This window comes from Cupressus sempervirens, chromosome 1, assembly GCF_028749045.1.
Source record: "Cupressus sempervirens isolate cs-2001-9-10 chromosome 1, ASM2874904v1, whole genome shotgun sequence".
Lineage (NCBI taxonomy): Eukaryota > Viridiplantae > Streptophyta > Pinopsida > Cupressales > Cupressaceae > Cupressus > Cupressus sempervirens.
Genome location: NC_143118.1, coordinates 533068590 through 533079246, shown reverse-complemented (window position 1 = coordinate 533079246; position 10657 = coordinate 533068590). Strand labels below are relative to the sequence as shown.

The 10657-nt window shown below is 34.8% G+C and overlaps 1 non-coding gene across 1 annotated transcript; it reads left to right on the top strand.

Moving 5' to 3' along the window:
- On the top strand, nt 1–118 carry LOC149578561 (small nucleolar RNA snoR104). The gene has a single exon (XR_016357435.1). It is a non-coding gene; the product is annotated as a small nucleolar RNA snoR104 (small nucleolar RNA).
- The last annotated feature ends 10539 nt before the right edge of the window (nt 119–10657 follow it).

Genomic DNA, 10657 nt, shown 5'->3' with positions numbered 1-10657 from the left:
GATTGAACATTTGAAAGCAACATTGTTCACTCGATACATTCTTCCAAAAGAAAAAATGTAATTTCCTGCTTGTGGCCTCAAGGGTTGGGTCTACAAGCCTCAAACTTACATGATATTATGGTCAGTCTATTTAAAAGTATGCATTTTGTTGTGTGTTGTTCTGCTGAATCCCGGTTTATGGTTCCCCTTCCGCAAAATTGCCTAGGGATTATCTACTCCTGGTAGAATTGAGTGTGTTGTTTGGTATGCATTATGAGCCCATGTTTGCGTTGAACTTTTAAGTTATATGTCCAGCTATTGGATTGATGGAAGGAATAATATTTATATCTCATAGTAATATTTGCTTCTATCGCTTCTTTCATTTCTAAGTATTGGCTACATTTTCATTGTCTTTTAGAACGTGAAGGTATATGATAGAATATTAACATTATACTTTGTTTACCATGCTGTTATTCTCCAAACTAACGGCTTTGTTTGACAGTTTTTATTTGGATTAATTAAGAGTTTTTATAATCACATATAAATGTTTTGACCTTCCGCTTAATTTTCTAATTTATTGGTAATCTAATATTGATTCCTCTTATTATATATGAGTGCCACATTGACATGGGACCAGCACATAGGTTCCTGAACCTGGTCCTTCAGCTCTTCTAGTTGTTGGCAGACCACAACTAAACAGATTAACTAGCTCTGTTCACATTTGTATCATTGCTCAATTGTTCTGAACTTCCCTCACCATATTGGAATCATGTATTGTTTGTAAAATATTTCTATTCTATCGAGAGCCAACTGTTTTGTGATGGTATCCATGGCCTCAAGATTATTCCTGTTTTCACAAGATAAACTGAATCCTGAGGCAAGTGACCCGTCAAAAGTCCAGTGGACTTGACATGTGAGACTTGGCCATCAGCTAAAATATATTCAAACTTGAAGAATGTGATCTTTAATTTCCACTTAGTGCTGTTAAACTTCCATATGACCGATATTTTTTCGCATTCTTGTCTGCTCTTAAAGTACGCACAAGAAAATTATGGTTTGCTTTATCAAGGACACTTGTTTGTCCTTAATTTAAATTTCAATTATTTAAGACCTCTTTTCTTGATCCTTTTTTTTGAGTCTTGTCAAGTTTTCATGGATTTTTTTTGTTTTTGTTTTTTGTTTTTCTAGTGCACAACTTTTTGCTAGTTCTATATCTTGAAACTACTGTAAGATGAAAATGAAAATTAACAATTAAGAATTTCAAATCCTCTATATCATAGTTGGAAAACTCGGACTCGGCAACAACTCGCCAAGCCCCCCAAAAGTTTATTTTGAAAAAACTCAACCTAAAAAAATTGCACAAAATGCATTTTTTTGCAAATTTCAATGAGAAGATGCATCTAATGAGTTAATTAAAGAGAACACAAAAGAAACAAGCATGAGTTTAGATATATATAAATGCATTGCATTCTCATGCAGAACACTGATGGCAGGAAGCATAATAGTAAATAGTTTGTGTCAAACTAGAAGTAAAAACATCATTACAATCACATCTTCCTCTTCCTAGCTCTACTAGCATATTGTAATTTTCTATCTTTACAAAAACTTTGCTATTTCTTCTCTAGCCAAGTCATGATTTAATCTGGGAAAAACTCGCTGGTCCCAAAAACTTGGCGATTAGTAGTCGCTGATTTTTTGGCGATTATGCAAACTATGCTCTATATATCTATGGTGTCTGCAAAAGGCCATGAAAATCTAACATCTCATATTCAGAAGCATTTAGTAAAGCAAAATGCTAACAAATTATTCTCAAACCAAGAACATTGGTTCCTTATTTTATGAGTTGTCAATGAATCAATGAAGCGACACTGTCTACTTTGTTGCTTCTAACGATGAATTAATATGGCATTTTTATATTTTCATAGCAATCCATTGAATTGGGATTCAACGAAAAGATTAAAATGAAAATTTGACTTTTAAGTTCATATGACTTGATTTGGCTTGCAATTATTGCCATCAGTTGGTATGAACTTTGAAGCACATCATTTGAACGAGCAATTATAATATCCCTACCAAGAGATTTCAACAAACTTGCATATTCTTTTTAAATCTTATAGACATTTAGTCAAATAGTTGGCATGCAATCATGTATTGAATATTTAATATGTCTGGTCTACTTACACATCGACAACTACCCAAATTTATTAGCATAATCACAAGTCCTTGCGTTCATCGAATTATATTGCAACATTGTAGTAAATGTTTCATATTCTTCGAAATCTCCAATATTGTTTCTAGTTGATAACTTCAGAAATGATAAGACATTTGGCCAGTAGTTGACACTTGAGCATGTTGTCAAACATATGGAATGAGACTAACAATTTACAATAATTCAATATACAAAATGTTGCTAGTAGTTAGGATAGGAAAAAGAAGCAATGGTTGTCAAGTTAGATAAGATAAGATAAATTTATCAATGTCCAACAGGAGACCAACGAGGGTCTAAGGGACTGGAAACAGTACAAAGGGCAAACGTCAGTAGGGGGAAGCATCAAACAATGTCTGCAGAAAGAACGTGAAAGAAAAACAACAAAAGAACCAAGAAACGAAATAACAACAGCTAAGAACTCCTCACAGTTGAAGTATTAGAGGAATTGTTGCATTTTTTCTTAGGTTGGTAAGAGTAAGGAATGCTTAGTTTTACAGAATCTTGTGTAAGAGTTAGGAATATTAAAGATTGAGGACACTGGTAATAGTGAAATAGCAGGTTTGCTCCTAAGATTTTTTCTTGAATGGGAAAAAAGTCTTTTTCAATCACAGGAGTTTATAATGATTTTGAATTTGAGTTTATAAAATTCATAGATAATCAAAATACTGATGTTGCCTAAAAGTTAGCCTGGTTACTGAATTTCTACAGTAGAGTGGTATGTCGTTTGTTGAATTGAAGTGTGCAAGTAGTTTTTTTTTTTTTTTTAACATTGTAACCCTTGCATGTCTTAGTGGATTGCTCTAACCTCTTGTGTTAACCTGTGTGCACACTTGAGTTTTTTCAACCTAACTATAGATAATTGTATTAAACGTAACCTTACTGTGTGGCTGCCCAACGTTAAGTGACAGTTCTTGTTGCCAACTTTGTAAACTTTCATTCTATTAGATGGGTAGCTCCATCAATCTTGAGATTAGCTATATTGCCCCTCTAACCCTGACAAATTATTAGTAAAGTTTAGAGTTATAATTAGTACACTTGGACTATTCTGGAAGATAGGATTACTTCTCGATTGCCTTGTCCCAACTGTGATATTCTATGATTCACTTTGACAAATACTTACATATGACAAAATGAATATGAAACTGTAAGATTATCTTCGATTATATGTTTACTATTTAGGACCTTTAAATATTTTGAACACAAGATAATGATATTGATCTACGTGGTGACCTTTTGGAAGTTTCTATAGGGTCATGTGATTAGGGTTGAGAAAATGAATATCAGTTGGATAAATGATCAATTAGTACTTTCATATTCTTATGGCATTTATTCAGTATATTTACGTAAGCATATATGGGTGTACAAATATATTCTTATGTAAACATATATGGTTATATATTTAATGTATGTAATTATTTGTGTATGTTATAAATTGTTTATGAGTGAATAATTAATACACTTAGATATAAAGAGAAATGTAATAGAATATCAAAATAAAGAAATTAAAAGGGGTAAAATAAAAAGCATAAGTATTTAAAAGAGGAGTAAATTTTGTAACATACAAAGGATGGGTATAATATGCATTCAAGAGCAAAGGTAATATGGGTTACCTATGATGAAGAATACAAGACCATTTGATAAATACAATGACAAACATAAAAAATGGGTTATAAAGCACTAGTAAACGATTTGTAAAATGGTAGTTAATTACACAAATTAAGATGATTTTGGATTTTTGAATTATTTTAATTTAGAAGGGTGGTTTCTTTTCACCTAAAGGGGTATGAAAGCTATTCAAGAACATATATATGTAGGGTAAAATTTAAATATGAAGGGGATGATGATTGAAAGGTAGAAGAGAGATTTCTTGTACTTTTCATGGATATTTTTATAGATAAATGATATGTGAGGGAGAGTTTGCAAGTATCATTTTTTAAGGATTTCTAAGTTTCTTCTTTTTTTCGGGAGAGACTCATATATGAGGCTTTTAAAGGTGGAGAGAAATAATTTTTTACCTTGGAGTTGCTTCTTCTTTCGTGGAAATTTGTGAAAGTGGAGAGGGTTTGAATGATGCATCTCAAGTTGTATTTTTTTTAACTCTGTCTCTTCTTGCTTACGTTGAATATTTGTAGGAGTTGAGGTGTGGATTGAACTTATTGATTGCATTATTTATTTGATAAAAATGTTGATCTATTTATATATTCTCATGATGCATTTTACTTGTACATTTAATTCCTAGAGTTTTGATTAAGTAAAAATAGGTTTTGAAAGGACTCGAAACCTTGTACAAAGGGACAAGAAAGATATAACAATGAGGAATTTAAAACAACCGTGGAAAACCACTTGACAAACTAGAGGGACACACCGAATTTCTCAACAAGAGGGCAAACAACCCAAGAAGCAACGAACCATCAAGATTTACCTTTTGGTCCAGTCTTTTGAGAACATAAAGACATATCAAATGAAGATTTGTAGGATTTGCCTTTTTTTCCTTTAACTGATGTCCAACCATCCTCCACCTTCCCAGCAGCCTTCTGCCAATCCCCATTGACCCCCAAAACCCTCACAACAGGAGAAGCACCAACAATAGTGTTTTCGACAGAGTCAAACAGTAGAAGGGACAACAACATTCTGACTCAAAGCCACCAAATGGACAACAATTAAATCAACAAAATCAGCAGCAAGAGATAGGTCAACAACAACATTATGAGTCAAAATCGTTGTAGGGACAACATTTGAATCATCAGAGATAACAACAGAATCCTCAACCAAAATGAGATCAGCACGAGAAGAGCTATCCAACCCATTAGAATCTGTGGATACTTTTTGAATCGTATAGTGATCATCCGAAGCCCCCAACCACCAAGAAGGTGATTTCTTTGATCTAACCTTGTCAGAGGAGCATCGTGCAACGAGATGGCTGATCTTATGACATTTCATGCATTTCAAGGGAATACCTTCATAATCAAGAAGCTGAATCCAAGTACCATTTGGAGAAGCCAACTTCATCATAGCAGGGAGCCCTTTGGAGACATCCATCTCCACAAGGATGCAAGTACACGTTGTCCTATAGACATTAGAAGAAACAAAATCAATCAATAAGAAATCCCCAATGGCATCCCCCATAGTATCCAAGATTGAATTCAACCAAAAGTGAAGGGGAAGATTCGACAACCTTACCCAAAGAGGAATCTTATTAAAGGATTCAGTAGTCAGATCAGAAGTCGGATACCAGGGTTTGGCCATTAGGGGGAACTTTTCCTTCCAAGAGAAACCACGACACGAGACGGAATTTCTTTCATCAATATTGACAAATTTCACAATGAAAAAACCCTTTACCTAAGGTAAATCTGAACTAAATCTAAAATGATCGGTTCCCAATATTTGGAAATCCAAGCATGCAAATTCAAAATAGAGGGCCAAAAATGCCTAAAATGAAAAATAGCAATAGTAGCAATCCACCACATGTGTTGATCTCATCAACAATTTCAGAATTTAGATGAAGCACGAGTAGGTTACTTTCGAAAACAGGGAAAATCGAACGAGGCTCCCCCTTCATAGCCGAATGCCCCCCCACCCCCACAACAGGACCAATACCTGCCTCATAAGCAACTACATCTACATAGGAGATAATTGATCTCCCCATAGCAACCAGAGACCTAGGAACATGGTGTTTAGTAGGAACAATAGGGGTAACGGGAGCAGGAATTGCAGCAATGATTCGAGCCGCTGTAGGAGGAGCTCCCACAGTCACACTTTGAGAACAAAGAGCATACCTTGTAGCATCCAGAGGACGATGGGCGAGAAGCAAAAGTTTGAAATCCAATTTGAGTGGGAACCTTCACGGGAGCGAGAGCGGGAGCCTTCACAGGAGCGAGAGCTGGAGCCTTCACGGGAGTAGGAGCCATTTTTTTCCTCCCACTACACAATTTTAATTTAATTCCCAGAGTTTTGATTAAGTAATAACAAGTTTTGGAAGGACTCGAAACCTTGTACAAAGGGACAAGAAAGATATAACAATGAAGAACATAAAACAACTCTGGAAAACCACCCAACAAACTAGAGGGAGACAACCAAGTTCCCCACTAGAGGGCAAACAACCCAAGAAACCATAGACCATCAAGATTTACATTTTGGTCTTGACTTTTGAGAATGTAAAGATATATGGATTTGCCTTTTTTTCCCTTAACCGATGTCCAACCATCCTCCACCTTCCCCGTAACCTTCTGCGAATCCCCACTAACCCCCAAAACCCTCACTACAGGAGAAGCACCAACAACAAAGTTCTGGATAGAGTCAACAATAGAAAAAGGGACAACATCAACATTTTGACTCAAAGCCGCCAAAGGGACAACAATTGAATCAACAGAGTCAATAGCAGGAGAAGTCTCAACAGAAGGGACATCATTCAAATTGCTAGAGACAACAATAAAATCCTCATCCAAATTAGCATGAGAAGAGCTATCCGACCCGTCCACCTCCATGGATACTTTCTGAACCGTATAGTGATCATACGGAAGCCCCAACCACCAAGAAGGTGATTTCTTCGAACAAACCTTGTCAAAGGACCATCACGGAAGGAGATGGCCTGTCATATGACATTTTTTGCATCTAAAGGGGATACCCTCATTATCAAGAAGCTGAATCCAAGAACCATTTGGAGAAGCCAACTTTATCTTTTCCAGAAGCCCCTTGGAGACATCTATCTCCATAAGGATGTGGGCATACGTCGTCCTATAGATATTGGAGGAAGTCAAATCAACCATCAAGAAATCCCCAAGGGCCTCCCCCACAACCTTCAATATTGAATCCAACCAAAAGTGAAGGGAAATGTTCGACAGCTGAACCCAAAGAGGAATCTTATTAAAGGTTTTAGTATTCAGATTAAAAGTCGGATACCAAGGCTTAGCCATAAGGGGGAACCTTTCCTCCCAAGAGAAGCCACAACTCAGGATGGAATTTCTATCATCAACATTAGCAAATTTCACAATTAAAAAACCCCTTGCCACAGGGTAAATTTGAGCTAAATCCGAAATAATTGGTTCCCAGAATTTGGAGATCCAAGCATGCAAAGCTGAAAGAGAGGGCCAAAAACCTCTAAACCTAAAAATAGCAGTAGTGGAAGAGTAATCTTCCACATATGTAGAAACCTCATCAACAATATTTGAATCTCGATGAAGCATAAGCGAATTACATGTAGGAACATGCACTAGTGAAAGACTAACAGAGGGCACAACCGAACGGGACCCCAACTCTAGAACAAGAGCATCTATACCCGCCTCAAACACAATCACATTCGCATAGGAAATAACAGATCTTCCCACAACAACCCTAGATGCAATAGAAGAATCCCCAATAGCAACCAGAGGACGAAGTGCATGAGTGACAGACAAATGAGCCCTAGCGAGAGTAGTGAGGTCGGAAGCAGGCACAACAACCTGAGTAGAAGCAGGCGTAGGAGCTTGATTAGAAGTAGGTGCGTGAGCAGGAGCTAGAGTAGGCGCGTGAGCAAGAACCTTCATTTCAAAAATCTTTTTTTAATTCCTAGAGTTATTTGAAAGTGTAAGTTCCTTTTTGTGAAAATTGCTATGTATTTTCCTATCGTAGTTGGCCACCCCTTTTTGGAGATGAGTTATTTTCTATTAGAGGGTTGTAGGCAATCAGAGACATAGTATATTGTACTGTGATATCTCTTATGTGTTTTTAACCATTACTTCTTGTGCATGCTACATGTTTTGGAATTATATATGCTTGATTTAGGGGTTTTTACCCAATTTGTTCTTCTACTTAGGTTTTCATTTTCCCAATTATTGTTTTAAGACACCAAAGGCATGTTAAATTGTTATGTGATGTATGATATGTGTATTCAATGTCTAAGTAGTTGTGAAGACATATGCTTATGCTTCTTGTGCTTTGTGATGACTTGTGTATTTTGTGCATTTTTATGCTCATATACCAAGTTTGGGTTTGAGGGTTAACCTAGGAGAATGGAACCCCTAGTATGTTAAATTGTTATGTGATGTATGATATGTGTATTCATATGTGATGTATGATATGTGTATTCAATGTCTAAGTAGTTGTGAAGACATATGCTTATGCTTCTCGTGCTTTGTGATGACTTGTGTATTTTGTGCATTTTTATGCTCATATACTAAGTTTGGGTTTGAGGGTTAACCTAGGAGTATGCTCCCTATATATATATATATATATATATATATATATATATATATATATATATATATATATATATATATATATATATATATATATATATATTCTTGTGATTTTATGAGTAGGGTTAGATACCCCTAGGTAAGTGGTTCACCATAATATGTGTGAGTTTGGCGATCAAGTTAAAAACATTAATAAAATGAATGGGATATGGGGGTTTGAGTCAACACATTAATCAAGATAAACAGATATTTGAGACACTTGTCTTGTTGGAGTACTAGGACCATATATCGTTTCGTAAGGCCTAGATGCATCAAGGTGATAATGGTTTAGGAGGTTGATCCCAACGTTAAGGAAAGTTTGATAATGTCACATATACTTTGTTGGAGTACTAAAACTATATGTCATTCTGTATAAGGCTTAGATGCAACATAGTGATAGTGGTTTAGGAGGTTGATCTAAACATTTGAGGGCTATGTGATAACACACCTAGTTGTAGTCTAAGCCCTTACTCTTGCTTTGCCTCTGGATGCCTTTATATTGTATATTTCATGTTTTTTTAATATTGTCTTCTCATTTTTTAGAAGATTTGTACTTATATTTTCTATGATAAATTGAAAAAATATGTAAAGGGGAAAAGGGGTATCTAGGAGAAATGAAGTGACATGTGAACATGTATTATTTCAAAAAGATCAATGAAATAATAATAAGGTCACAACATTGTGTATTTCCTTGTATTTAGATGATGATGATGATAGTATGTACGATGTATAAAATAGTCATGTACTCTTTAATGTTGTTAAATTGATGATCAAAGTAATTAGTGAATAGAATGTTGTTAAATTAATGATCAAAGTAATTAGTGAATAGAATATGATTTGATAAATATGTATAATTAATGGTTTAAATCTATTTAATGTATCTGTATTGCATGTTAAGTAGATGCATTTTATTTACAAGGCTTAAGACATTAACTCCTAAATTTGGAAACTAATAAATGTGTTTAGAGACAATGTTAGGGAACCTGTTAGGACTGTTACATCTATGATTAAGTAAACTTAGCAAGTAAAAGGTTTTCAAAAAAAATTATCCACCAAACATAGCATCTTTTAATCTTGTTTTGTTGGGTTCCCTAGGGGGGCATTACATTAACTAGCATTGCATATAAATATAGCTTTGTTTGTTGTGTTCTGAGGGTCAAGTAATGAATGTGCAAAGAGTCCTTATCTTTAATTGGAACATGCAAATTCATCTTCAACATTGTAATCTCCATTTTTAGTGGATTTTTCTATTTTTTTTGCTTTAAGTACTGCGGATTTGAGCTTGTAACCCAAACTTCTGATCAAGTTTATTAAATATGAGACATCTGCTTTTTATATAACCTAACCATGGAGTTGATTGTCATTAGTGATGAGTACTTGCTCTTGTTGGTAACTTTGTTTCATTTATGAGTGTGTTAAATATTTAGCCATGAAAGTTAGGGATTCACCAACATTACATGCAAATATTTTTTGTTTGTGATAAGTTGAAGTTGGAATAACCAATGTTCTTTCAACAAATAACATTCTTTGTGGGATAACTGATGCTACCACCAAGAAGATGACGATTGGAGATTCCTCTTAGATCAAACAAATCAAAGCTACTGCTGAGAAGATGGATGTGCCATAGGAATAAGCAGCGGAAATGATTAAAATAATGGGTTAATGCCTTGATGCCCTCTAGCTTTTTCTTTTGTGATTTTCTGGTTTGTTGGCTTTTTGTGTTGTCTTTCATTTGTTGGCCTTTTGTTGCTGGCTCTATTGTTTGTGGGTTGTAGTTTCTTGGGCTGTAATGTTTAATATTTAGATCTTTTTTGTACAAGGTTTTAGGGCCCCTTCAAAACCTATTTTCTTAATTAAAAACATTCTTTGGGGGTAAACATGTGAAATGTGTAGTGTCATTCTTTGTTTAGCATTATACCACAATATTTGAGGATTGGATTTTGGATAAGCTTTTTAGTTTTTCCCTTGCTATATATATAGGGTCATTTGTCCTTAATATGAAGTAAGTGGGTCTAATGTTTTGTTTTCATCTTGTTTATGTATAGTGTAAGTGTTTCTGGTCAGAAGTTGTTAACTTCATGTTCACTGGTTAGTTGCTAACAAAGAATAATTTTGACTTCACTAACCTTTATAAGTGTTGAAGATAATAGCTTCGGTCAGATTATATATACATACACATATAGAGATAAATATATACATATATACATATACGTATGTATGTATATGTATATATGTATGTATGTGTATGTATATGTAC